This window comes from Macaca mulatta, chromosome 3, assembly GCF_049350105.2.
Source record: "Macaca mulatta isolate MMU2019108-1 chromosome 3, T2T-MMU8v2.0, whole genome shotgun sequence".
NCBI classification, from domain to species: Eukaryota; Metazoa; Chordata; class Mammalia; order Primates; family Cercopithecidae; genus Macaca; species Macaca mulatta.
In genome coordinates, this window is record NC_133408.1 from 110,188,319 (window position 1) to 110,200,875 (window position 12,557).

Below are 12,557 nucleotides of genomic sequence, written 5' to 3' on the forward strand. Positions count from 1 at the left end.
CATCAAGACGCATAGGAAAGCAATAAGAAGATAAAAGCTCAACTGGGGATTCACAAGTTCAAAATTCTATATATTGCTACTGAATTTGTCTCCTATTGTGTGAAATCTATTCAAGAACACATCTACAAGTTCACTCAATAAGCAGCTGTGTGCTGGACTGAAAGTAGAAATAGAAGAAATAAAGAAGAGATGCATCTTTGGGGTAGTGAGGGAAAGGTAGGTTCCAAGATGAAAATCTAGTGTAGACAAAAGTGCCTTGAAAAGAGGTTAACTTATCCATAAAGTATAGTTGACAGTCTTTTGTGTGTATCACCCTGAACAGAAATGCTGATGCGCACTCAAGTTTGGGAACTACTAAGCTAGACTAAAAAAATGAACAAAAGGCAAGCTTCCATGCTGAAGTCTGTGCATTCAAATTCTGCCACATAAGACAACTATTAAATCTCTAGCAGTAAACAGAAAATGAGTGGAAAATTCTAAAGTATTTCTGCTAGTCAGCAGAGCGGATTTCAACTTATTTGCATAGATAGCCTCTATAACCATGACATACTACTAGATTCAGTACTATTATAAGAATCCAAGGAGAATTGAATATACCCAATACTGAGGTTCAATATGTGTACAATAAGTTCTAATCGAAGTCTTGCTCTAGCAGAACTACAAATTGCATAAAAGATCTCAGCCACTTGCAGGAAGCAATTCCTGTCCTTCTAAATGACAGTCCTGTTTTATCAATTTCATGGATTTGGCAACAGCCGTGAAACTTGTCATGATGGGATTACATCTTATGTAAGGATTGAATTCTAATGTTGTAATGCCTATGATGCTACTTCATTCTTCTGGACCAGAAAGTGTAAAAGGGCAAGATAAGCAAAGAAAACAATTGGAGAAAAAGAATATTCAGACATTTTTCAGATTGTAATAAATTTGAAGTGTGTTTAGACTATCAGTAGACATTAGTACATAACATCAAATATGGGCTAGCAAAGCATAAACACCAGAAATGAAAATGATGATGGTAGTATTAACAATGATAATAATACAGGCTGGGTGCAGTGGTGTACTCCTATAATCTCAGTTACTCCAGAGGATCACTTGAGGCCAGAAGTTCAAGACCAGCCTGGTCAACAAAGCAAGATTCCATCTCTAAAAATAAAAATTAAAAAAAAATTCTAATAAAAAACTAGCCAGGTGTGGTGGTATATGCCTGTAGTCCCAGGTTCTTGGGAGGCTAAGGCAGGAGGTTCAGCTGAGCCCAGGAGTTCAAGGCCGCAGTGAGCTATGATCACACCACTGCATTCTAGCCTGGGTGACAGAGCAAGACCTTGTCTCTAAAAATTACAATAATGATGTAGATAATCCAAGTTAAAATGGTTTATTAGGGGAAAAAAGGATTAAAACAGAAAGACAAGCAAATGCAAGACAACCTGGGTCATTTTAAAAAAAGGCAAAAGTGGTGTCAGGCTTCTAGCCCAATAAGGAAATGATGAAATACCAAATAGTGAGGCAAGTGAACAGATGACATCCAATGTTGCTGGTCATTTAGGAAAGAATGAAATCAATTTGGTGGACTATACTGCCCTATTTTTATAGTGATGAATTCACTTCATCCATCCAATACAACAAAATTAAATAACAACATCCAATTATAACCAAAAAATATAATAATGTTAGATATGAGAGCAAGTAAGTTTGAGAAAGTACATTTTATCATTTGGGCCTGTGCTGCCCACTAGCCATGTATGACTATGTACTCATTAAAATTAAATAAAACTCAATTCAGGCCATTGGCCACATTTGCTAAATTTCAAAGACCACGTGTGCCTAGTGGCTATGATATTGGAGAGCATAAACAGAATATTTCCATCATCACAGAAAATCTTATTGGACAGCACTGATCTATACAACTGTTAGAAGTGCCCTGTACATGAGAGATTAGATCTAAAAGAATACACATACACATACACACACACACACACACACACACACACAAAGCCAACAAGTCATCCATTCTTTCATTCAGAACATTCATTAGGCATTTCTCATGTGAGAGTTGCTGTGCTAGGCATTTAGAGACCACAGATTAAAACAAAATAGTCCCTGCCTTTGAGGACCTCACAGAGCAATAGGTAATAACAATATATTAATAATCAGTCAATCAGCAACCACTTGTTGGGCATCAACTCTAAGAAATGCACACAGTGCTATGGAAGAAAACAAAACAGTAAGCATAGAGTCTCACCTCAAGGAGCTTACAATTTCATTAATGACACACAACACACAGCAAGATGTAAAATGTTTTAAGTGGCCAATTAACATTTGCAACTGTGTATTTCAAACTGAGGTCAATGAGCTTGATGTGAAATATTTTTTTTCCATTTTGGGATTTCATTTGGATGATCATCTAAATATATATATTGTATTCTAATCAGTTTCTGAATAAACGTTTAAAAACTACTGCCACCAAATTTTCATCAGGTTGTTTGCACTTGGTGTTTTCAATCATGCATATACTAAGTGGAGATCAAAGAATAGAAAGTTTGCTAAACAAATAAAGTCTGTTTAGAGAAAAGGTAAGGATGAAGTGAGTCTTTACGGAACACATGGTAGCACAGGCAGACAAAAGTACCTGTACTATAGTGGTTACAATCATCATGAGTGTGAAGATAATGCATGCATCCTATCTCTGTGTAGCTTCTACACAATCTGTTCTCCATTCCAGAAATCTTGGAATACAGTTTACACATTTGATTTAGAATTTGATGGCTCCACAATACTAATCACATATTCAAGAGAACAAAAAGATGTTACAGAGGTCTCAGGTGATGTCTCATTACAACTGACTTTGGGGATTATTTGAGGAATTTTGATCATGTGTAAAGTCTGATTACCCTGAGCCATACACAAAGCCTCAAAGTTAATATTGTTTGTTTGGTTTTAATCTACTTATAAAAGGACAATTTCTGTATCTATATTGATATAAAACATAGAAATAGATTAAATAAGAACAGAATCTGAGACTGTATCTTTATACTCTTAAACTAGATACTGGCAATGTAGTTTCAACAATACAGCATCATTTGTCACGGAGTTCATTATTGTTTCTTTTAATTTCATCAATTCTGTTGTTTATATTCAACATTTGTTTGTTGGGTTTGGTTCTATAATTTATGAAATCTATAAGCAAAAGCATTTATATTTTATGTTCCTATTTACTTAAGTAGAATGTTTAATAAAAAATAAACACATTCACACTGTACACACCTGTAGTCTTAGTCAAAACCAGCCCATTCTTCCTGTGGTATTTTATTTGGAGAAGGTGCCCATTAGGAAGCCAAACCTTCTCTGCCCTCTTTTCCATCTAAGTGGTGGGAGACTATGAACCTCTAGCAAGCCACAGGGTAATTGCAGAGACCATAAATACACATGTAAATCATCCTGTGTATTAACTATATTACTATAATTCAAAAATATAAGGATGCTGTTTGGAATAATAAAAATGCAAATTCCTTTAAAAGACTTTCTTAATACAGTAGCCTTTTTATTATGGATTTTCTCAATTAATACTAGAATTTCATTTGTAAGCCTGCAAAAACACAGCCATAACCCTAAACTACTGTAGGAATTCAGAGAGGAATGAGATCTCCGTATGCTGCAGTAATCAGAGGAAGCATCACAGAAGAGGTGGGACATACATTGGGCCCAGTGAAAAAGTAGGGCAGAGAAGCACAGCTTCCTAATCCCCAACAGAACCCCAGCAGAATGAAAGTCTGATTTTGGCTATGAGATGATCACTCATAGAAACCTGTGCTACATAGTTCTCTTTCTATTGCAAGACACAGAAATTCAATTTATGGATAATTTATTGCTCACATAACATACCCTTGGAAAAATCAGCTATAGAACCAGACCTAAGAATGACTGGATGCAGGGAATGAAAAACTGAAATGTCCTTATTTCTCTCTCTCTCTCTTTTCCCTCTCTCTCATCTTGACTTTTCTTTACACGTTGATTTACTCTCTCAGGCTGGCTACTCCTTTTTATCTAAAATCAAAGCCACTTGCTAGCTCCAAGTTTAGGATTTAAATCCTTAATGATTTACTGGATGAAAGGCAGGGAGTGGCAACAGTTAAAAATGTAAGGGCCTGGCACGGTGGCTCACATTTGTAATCCTAGTGCTTTGGGAGGCCTAAGCAGGAGGATAGTTTGAGGCCAGGAGTACAAGACCACTCTGGGCAATACAGCAAGACCCCTTCTACAAAAAAAAAAGTGTTTAAAAATAAACAATAAATATCCCTACAAAGGACACAAACTCATCCTTTTTTATGGCTGCATAGTGGACATGGATGCAGCTGGAAACCATCATTCTTAGCAAACTATCACAAGAACAGAAAACCAAACACCGCATGTTCTCACTCACAGGTGGGAACTGAACAATGAGATCACTTGGACTCAGGAAGGGGAACATCACACACCGGGGCCTATCATGGGGAGGGGGGAGGGGGGAGGGATTGCATTGGGAGTTATACCTGATGTAAATGACGAGTTGATGGGTGCAGCACACCAACATGCACAAGTATACATATGTAACAAACCTGCACGTTATGCACATGTACCCTACAACTTAAAGTATAATAATAATAAATTAAAAATAAAATAAAATAAAATAAACAATAAATAAAAATTAGCCAGGTATGCTGGCATGAGCCTGTAGTCCTAGCTACTTGGGAGGCTAAGCCAGAAGGATCACTTGAGCCTAGGAGCTCAAGGTTATACTGAGCTATGATCACACCAGCCTTGGGAGCAGAGCAAAACCCTGCACCAATCAATCAATCAATCAGTCAATGTAATAAAGATAGGCTGGGTCCAGGCTGTGAAAGAACTGGTGTCATGCTAAGAAGTTTGGGCTTTTAAAGTCAAATCTGGCCTAATCTAGCTCAGGAAATCTAAAACCTATATGAAGAAATTAAGTTTATTTAGAGATTTCCTGAGCTACAGTGTGCTCTAGAATAGATTAGTACTGTTGACCCCAGTCAAGCAAGGGCTGGCTCACAATTTCCCTCTTTGAGAACAGTAATATTCTAGAAGGGTGGACACCTGAACCCAGATGGAGCAATAATAAAACTCCCTTTGCCTGGCCACAGTGGAGTAGTCCATAGGTATGCACCTGATCTAACACAATCCAGTCACACCACTTTCTTGAGGTATTCAGTTTTAAATGTTTACATTTTGGTTCAGATACCCAGAGAAATCTTAACGGCTTCCTCATACTGTGCTGGGACGTAGAGTAAAACTCAGTAAAAGTAACAGAAAATAGATAAGACTTCCTGGGTACAGTGGAGCAGCAAGGGGATCTGGGCCAATGATTCTGATCAATGGAACCAGATCCATTTAAAGAAGATATTTAAGTACATAAAACAGAAGAAAAAAGTAGAATATCTATGAATAGATTTCAGAGGCACCACAGAGTAGAAAGAGGGACTGAGTAATAGAAGAACAAAGGAAGAATGTCTCAATAGACTTTTCAAGATCAAAACAGTGGCATCTACTGAAAAAGCTATAGAAAGAACCCTGTGGCCAAAGAGGCAATGAGAATTCATAATGTTACTTGATTTAATAGTAGAAATCTACATATAGGAAAGAAAGGAGACACAGTGCTTTTGATTTTAACCAAAATGATAAGTAGAAATAAAAATGCATAGCCTCTACTCCCTATTCTTACTTTTAGATCTGAGAGAGACCTATAATATGTACTTCCTGCTGAGAAAATAAAAGAAGGCATGGTACAGCGCACTCTCTCACTCCTCTCTTTAACCCTCATCTTGCAGTATCCAGTTCTCTCAAGGTGAATGATGGAACCCAACAGCAATTGTAGCACTGACATCCACTTCAATGTGAGTAACAGGCTTTCTCCCTGGAAACTTCACTTACTGCTTTTGAGTATGGGATGTGTACTACAAGACTTTAGGCTCTGGAATCAGACCTGGATTCAAAACCTAATGCCACCCCTAGCTGAACAACCCTTGGCAAAGTATTTAGCCTTTCAAAGTCTCCACACACCTGCCAGGGGAGAAGGGAGGCAGAACTAGGGAAATATAAACTAAACTGCCAGAGTTTGAGATACAAAATAGTTAAAATATGTCTGGCAAAGTGCTTAGAGCACAGGGTATGTTCAATAGTCCCCCAACCCCCTACATAGCACCCCATAGTCACTGGGCCACAAATATAGTACAATGGTCCTTTAGCTCTGCTCCTTTCTATAAAATGAGGGTAGACCACACTGCAGGCCTCCAAGTCACAGGGCTGGTTCCCTGCAAGGATTAGTGGAATCAGTCTCTTAAAAGTCTTTCATGCATGGCATATATTTAGGGACTAATTAAGTCAATACCCAGACTAATGTATGTGTAGTGATTCATCTTTCAAAGGTTTTCTACTCCTTTCTTATCACCACCACTCATAAATGAACCCTCATTACCATTATTCTCCTAAATTCCGGAAGAGTTTTCTCTTCCAAGGAGTCACATGACTTCAGCCACTTTCCAATTCAATCCCATCTCTAGAAGGTTATCATGCCTATCCTGGCCAAAAACTCAAACATTTCATTAAGCAATCATTTTTTCTTCTTTCCCTCAGCAGTGGACACCTGTCATTCTTTTTCGCAAGGGACAATGGGACCCCATTATTATATGTGGAGAATCCTCTCTTTTATGATATGGAGCCCACATTCCACTGTAGAAGCTATATGCCAACAGCGACAGCAGCACTACCTCACAGGACAAATTCTGCAGAGGGATTTGGAGCCTTGTTTCTACTTGAGTGGCTTCAAAGTCAAGTCTGCGGACTATACCAGAGGTTCTTTTAAAAAAAAAAAATAGGGTTTTTCTGTACTGCCCAGGCTGGAGCATGGTGGCACAATCATGGCTCACTACAGCCTCAAATTCCCAGACTCGTGATCCTCCCACCTCAGCCTTCCAACTAGCTGGGACTTCAGGCACACACCATCATGGCCAGGTAATTTTTTCTGTGTTTTTTTTTTTTTTTTTTTTTGTAGTGACAGGGTTGCGCCATGTTGTCCAGGCTGATCTTGAACTCCTGGACTCAAACGATTCATCCACCTTGGCCTGCCAAAGTGCTGGGATTACCGGCATGAGCCACTGTGCCCACCCCATACCAGAGATTCTATGAGCTAGTCAATGTGGTGGACACATCCTAAGCTGACCTCCAAGGAGTCATGCCCTTGTATAGTCTTATGTCACTCTCTCACTATTATATTATAGTATATAAGACTCTTTCTTATCAGACTGGAGCAAGAGAGATTTCCTTGCCAGCTTTAAAAAAAGTAAGCTGCCATGTTGTAACAGTGCCTATGAGAGGGCCACATGGCAAAGAATAACAGCAGCCTCTAAGAGTTAAGGGTAGCCTCTGGCTGACAGCCAGCAAGAAAATGGAAGCCTCAGTTCTAAAGCCATGATGAGATAAATTCTGCCAAAGAGAAAAAAGCTTGAAAGTGGATCTTTTCCCATTGATCTTCTGTTGAGATTGCAGCCCTAGCCAACACAGGAGATCTCTGGCCAGAGGACCTAGTTAAGCTATGTGTGGACTTCTGAGCAATGAAACTGATATGATAAAGGGGTGTTGTGTTAAGCAGCTAAATTTGTGGAAATGTGTTACACAGCAAGAGAAAACAAGGTTAATATCCTCTTATAAATTTATTTAATGTTTATATTAACTAAAGTTAGTTTCCATGACTTGCTACTGAATACCTTGAGTGACACACAGACTATCCAAATCTTACCCTTCTTTCAGTTCCACTTCAAATTCCACTCATCACTGTTGTACTAGAACTAAACCAGTCCACACCCATCTCCTTCTTATCACAGGTTCTGCAGAGATGTGAAGAAAGTACCATTTCCAGCAACCTCAGCGCTCCTCATGCTCACCAGCAACACATTATACTCTCTCTGGTGCAGCAAACAATAGATAGTAGTTTTCCTCTCTTTGAAGCTCTAAACAAAATTCATCGTAGTAAACAGGAAACCACATATGAACTTTTTTTCAGTAGTTGATACTTAATGATTTGGATGAGCTCCTATAAACCGTACATTTAGGGAAAGGAAGAGTAAAAATAAATATATTAGCTTAATAGAGAGCTCTTGGTACTGTCTGCTTATTCAAAAATACTTGCATGAGATTACATATTACCATTTTCTACAGAATTACAATGCTTCCTTCTGCAAGCTAGATAATATATTCCACTGTTAATTGTAATAATGCAATATCAGAAGTCTATCACTTTGGCTGTTACAAATCATGTGGGCAATTATCCTAAAAAAAATTCTAGTGGGGTTTGAAGGAGAGGAGATTTGGTGAGATGTAGAAAAACAACAAGTTTCTGTCCATTTTCTTTTTTAAAAAAGTCTGATTTACTCGGATATGAGGTCTACATGGACAGAAATGACTAGATAATTCCATAAACCTTCTGTTCACTTTGATATCTGTAAGTTCGGCCAAAGACACAGAGCTGATGAGAGAAATGGACATCCCGACACCCAGAATATGATCTCTGACCATTACTGGCTGCCTCTGGAGTGGACACTCCATTACTGTCCCCATCAATACTCTCTCTTCCCAAAAATCAGGTTCTGACTTTTCTTGCTAGTGAGGCTAATGATCCTCAAGCTTGACAACTGTGCTGATAAACTTCAAGGGCTGCTTTGATCAGTAGAGTGGCAGTAGGTAGTTGATAGGGTGAGGCCAGCAGGGGCAGAGAAATATGTGGACTATGGATTGACTGCAAGAACAAATATTCTACAGAGGTGTGTGCGCTTGTTTGTTTATTTCAGCAGTAGCTATTAGAGTCATGGTTCTCTCCCATCAACAGGCCAACAGTATGATCCATCCCCTTATGATTATATTGACTGATTTAAAATCTGATCTGCACATATATAAAGATGACCACTTTAAAAATCTGGAAATACATAAATTTATGAAGTTATCATAAGATACAGGAGCAGCTTGCTTTCATCATTAAAATACAGGAAATATAGATGTTACACTTAGCTTCACACTGATTCACTATTGTGTAATGTTGGGTATATCAGTGTACCTGCTGCCTCCTTCCTAAAATGAGAACTATATGTCATCCTACCTATCTCTCAAATGTTTTGAGGAATCACCAAAAAGTGTAAGAATTATAATAACAAACTGGGAAACAATTGTATATATCTGCAGATGCATGCAGTAAAAATTAAGTATGATAACTATTGAAAGCAAAAGGCTTCAAGCAGTAAAAGCCCCCACCAACTTAAACAGTAATACAAATTACATTTTAAAACAAAAAAAACCAATGAAGCAAAAATAAAAAGCCACATTTGGATGTAATAACAAAAAATGTCCATAACTACAATATTTCACTAATGAGAAGGTACAGATGCTACATACAGAAGGATTTTATGATGTCCATATGTTTCTCAAATGACTCTCCTTGTTAGCTAATTCTCCACATCTCTATTTAAGAATAACCTGCACCTTCCCCACTGAGCGTGTACAAATTATAATGTAATATGTTGTAATATTTAAACAAATTCAAAAAAGAAGTAATTCTAATAAAAAGAAAGGAAAGCTACATAAACCTAGATGTAGATATTAATAAAAATCTGAATTCTGGTGTCGTTCAAATTAGTTAATTAAATAGGTTTTTATCTGGTCAGCTGGCCTTAACATTCAAAACTCCTAAACCTCAAATAGAGTTCATCCATATCTTAAATATATAATTATTTATATATAGTGGCAATAACTTCATAAAACTCTTTCTACTATAATAACGGTTATAGTTAATTTGGTCACCAATCACAAAAATCTATAACCATGTATAAAATTATCTTTTAATTGCAAAAGAGCCATCATTATTTTTACAGAAGATGGCAGTTTAGTGTGCTAAACACTCTCTACTCAGAGTGCTGGTCTGACTCTCCAATAAAGACCAGTCCAACAGGCTGAACTGCAGAAGGAAAGAAACAGGAAGATCAAGGTTAAAAAAAAAAAAAAAATTCTGTCTCCTACCCATAAACTGGTATTTAATTTAAAACTCTTAACTTCCTTCTGCACAACCTTATGTGCATCTAATCATGTCCATTCTGTAGTAAAGATAATCAATTCACGAGCAGAGCTAAGAAAGCATCTCTCTCCCTCTGGCTGGCAGTTTATGAAAGGCCAGACAGGATTCCCACCTTACATGCCTCTGTTTAATAGCTAAAACGTATATGAAAACACTAGCTTTTTCCCACACAGAAAATGGCATATTCTAAGAAAACGCTGCTCTTCTTCAAATGTGCCCCATTCAAACGAAATGGATGAGAACAAATTAGAAGCAAGTTTTACAACTGACTAAATTACGTTGTTTCGGAAATACAATATTCTTATTAGCCATTTTAAATATAAATGGTTTCCAGAAGGAACATCAGTAATTTGATGTTTGGGGAATTAAATTAGTCCAAACTGGAACAGTGGTTTAAAAGGATAAGGAGGACTAATTATCTGTGGTAAAAGGCAAATATATTAAACAACAAATTTTCAATCACAATAATTTCCATAATAAATATCAAAAGTACCAAAGAGAAGTTCAAAAGATATCCTTTAAACATGATTTCTAATTTATTAAATGCAACTTATTCTGTGCTGTTGTTAATTACAGGATTAGAAAGATTTCTGGAGCATCGGAAAATAACATCCAGGCCTTTTCAAATGTCAAAAGGTTTTCTTTTGGAAGATTTTAAATTTTTTTTCCTTTAATATGGGTTCTCTATGTATGTACTCCCCTTTTCCAGATTTCAATAGTGCCTGCAAGATTTGAAAACATGACAGCGCTCTGAATACTTGTAATTGCTAAATCTTACTCCTTATGAGAAATCTCAGCACAGCAAGAGTATTTAGTTGTATATGCATTGTTATACCATTTGGGGAGAAAAGAATTAACTCTTCGCTTTCCTTTCGGGTAGAAGTTAAACTTTTTAAGCCTTTCTTACCCCTTTCCCATATTTTACACACACATACACTCCCCACATACATGTAATAATGAATATATGTAGATATCTCATTTCTCACATGATTTCAAAATGCTACAGTTACTTAAAGCTGAAAGTTCCTTTTAGGAGATTACACACACCTCCCTGGAAGAAAAAAACAATTGACAGATCTTCCTGAAATTGGAGCATAGGAGACTTACTAGAGAATTCTCCAAGTCCACATCACGGGAACTACATCCTCAGCTCTCTATCGCAGGCCACCTCTCCTGACAACCGCGCCTCGGATCTGGAGAGAGCTGGGTCCCGCTCTGTCACATCACAGACACACAGGCCTGACACCAGCACCTCTCACTGCGGACAAGTGGGTGACGGCTTCAAAGCCAAACAAACGCAGCCTGCTAGGCGCTCAGGGAACGCCCCCGTCCTCTGCTCCTTTTAGTCCCCGCTGTGACACCCTCGTATGGCATCTAATTAGCCAGTTAACCTTAATAAGCTTACGATTCATCACTCTCCTTCCACTAGCCAAGGAACTGCTTTATCTCCCATCCTCCAGCCTCTTGAACTTTTCTTAAAACCCAGGATTCTGATGTATTGACTTAAAACTGAAGTCCCCCAGGAAACATCAAAGGTACCCCCCAATAAGCGTTGCTCCCCTCAAGCAACACGTTGCCAGTACAAACTTTTCATTCATAGCTCGGCTCCAACATAAACTGGGTGTGTTTGGGGGCGGGAGAGAATCACGCCACCGGCCGCTCCCCTCGGTTTGCCAAATGTCAGGGTCTGTACACAAAGATAACCTAGCACCCAACTTCTGACAAAGGTTCCGTTAAACCCACCGGTCTCCGGGCTGCGAGATGCGAGGCAAGTGGCATCAGAGTCCGGACTGAGATGCTGTTAACCTGCGGAACCCGAGCAGGGAATACCGCGGCGCATCCTGAGGACCGGTGGCCCCCAATTCCCAGGGCTTTCCTCGAGCACCAGCCGGGGACTCGGCCGTGGTGCCACTCACCTCCGCCCGCCCCTGCTGAGGCTGTCGCGCCCTCCTTCGCTCCGCGCCGGCGACCTCCTAACTTCTCCCCCTTCTCCAAACAGCCATCTTTCGAGGAGGAGAAGAGAATGGTGAGGCAGAAGCAAAAGGGGAATGAAAGTTGACTCGGGGACCGCCGCTGCTCCTCCAGCCGAGATTTACCGGCCGCGGCGGGCACTAGAGGAGGAGACCGCGGAGAGAGCGGCGGGCGCGGCGCGGCCGGCTTGGTGCGCGCTGCGCGATGTGCGGGACGCGCCGCCGCCGCCGCCGCGCGGGGGGAGCTCAGGAGGGCGGCAGCGGGCGGCTGCGAGCTGCGAGCTGAGCGGGTGGCGGCGCGCGGAGGATTTGCTAAAAATAGCACTTCTTGGGGAGGGAAGTGGGGGACGGAGGTGGGAGGAGAGGCTCGGCCGGGAGCCCCAGCGCGGCGGGGGTTGGGCGGGGCTGGGTGGGGAAAGGAGGAAGGACCCGCGGCGAGAGCGCGGGCCCAGGCGCTGGAGACCCACAGG

At 39.8% G+C, this 12,557-nt stretch overlaps 1 protein-coding gene across 6 annotated transcripts in view; it reads right to left on the minus strand.

Annotated features, from left to right (window-relative positions):
• Nucleotides 1–12,296, minus strand: part of HDAC9 (histone deacetylase 9) — a 914,219-nt gene extending 901,923 nt beyond the window's left edge. For 5 of the 6 annotated variants that reach the window (XM_077998033.1, XM_028845978.2, XM_028845963.2 and 2 more), the window contains exon 1: nucleotides 12,034–12,296. The gene's annotated coding sequence lies outside the window, so the exon portion shown is untranslated. Of the gene's footprint in view, nucleotides 1–11,860 lie in introns of all 6 variants that reach the window. The other variant, XM_077998020.1, reaches the window with a different exon arrangement.
• Between the last annotated feature and the right edge of the window lie 261 nt (nucleotides 12,297–12,557).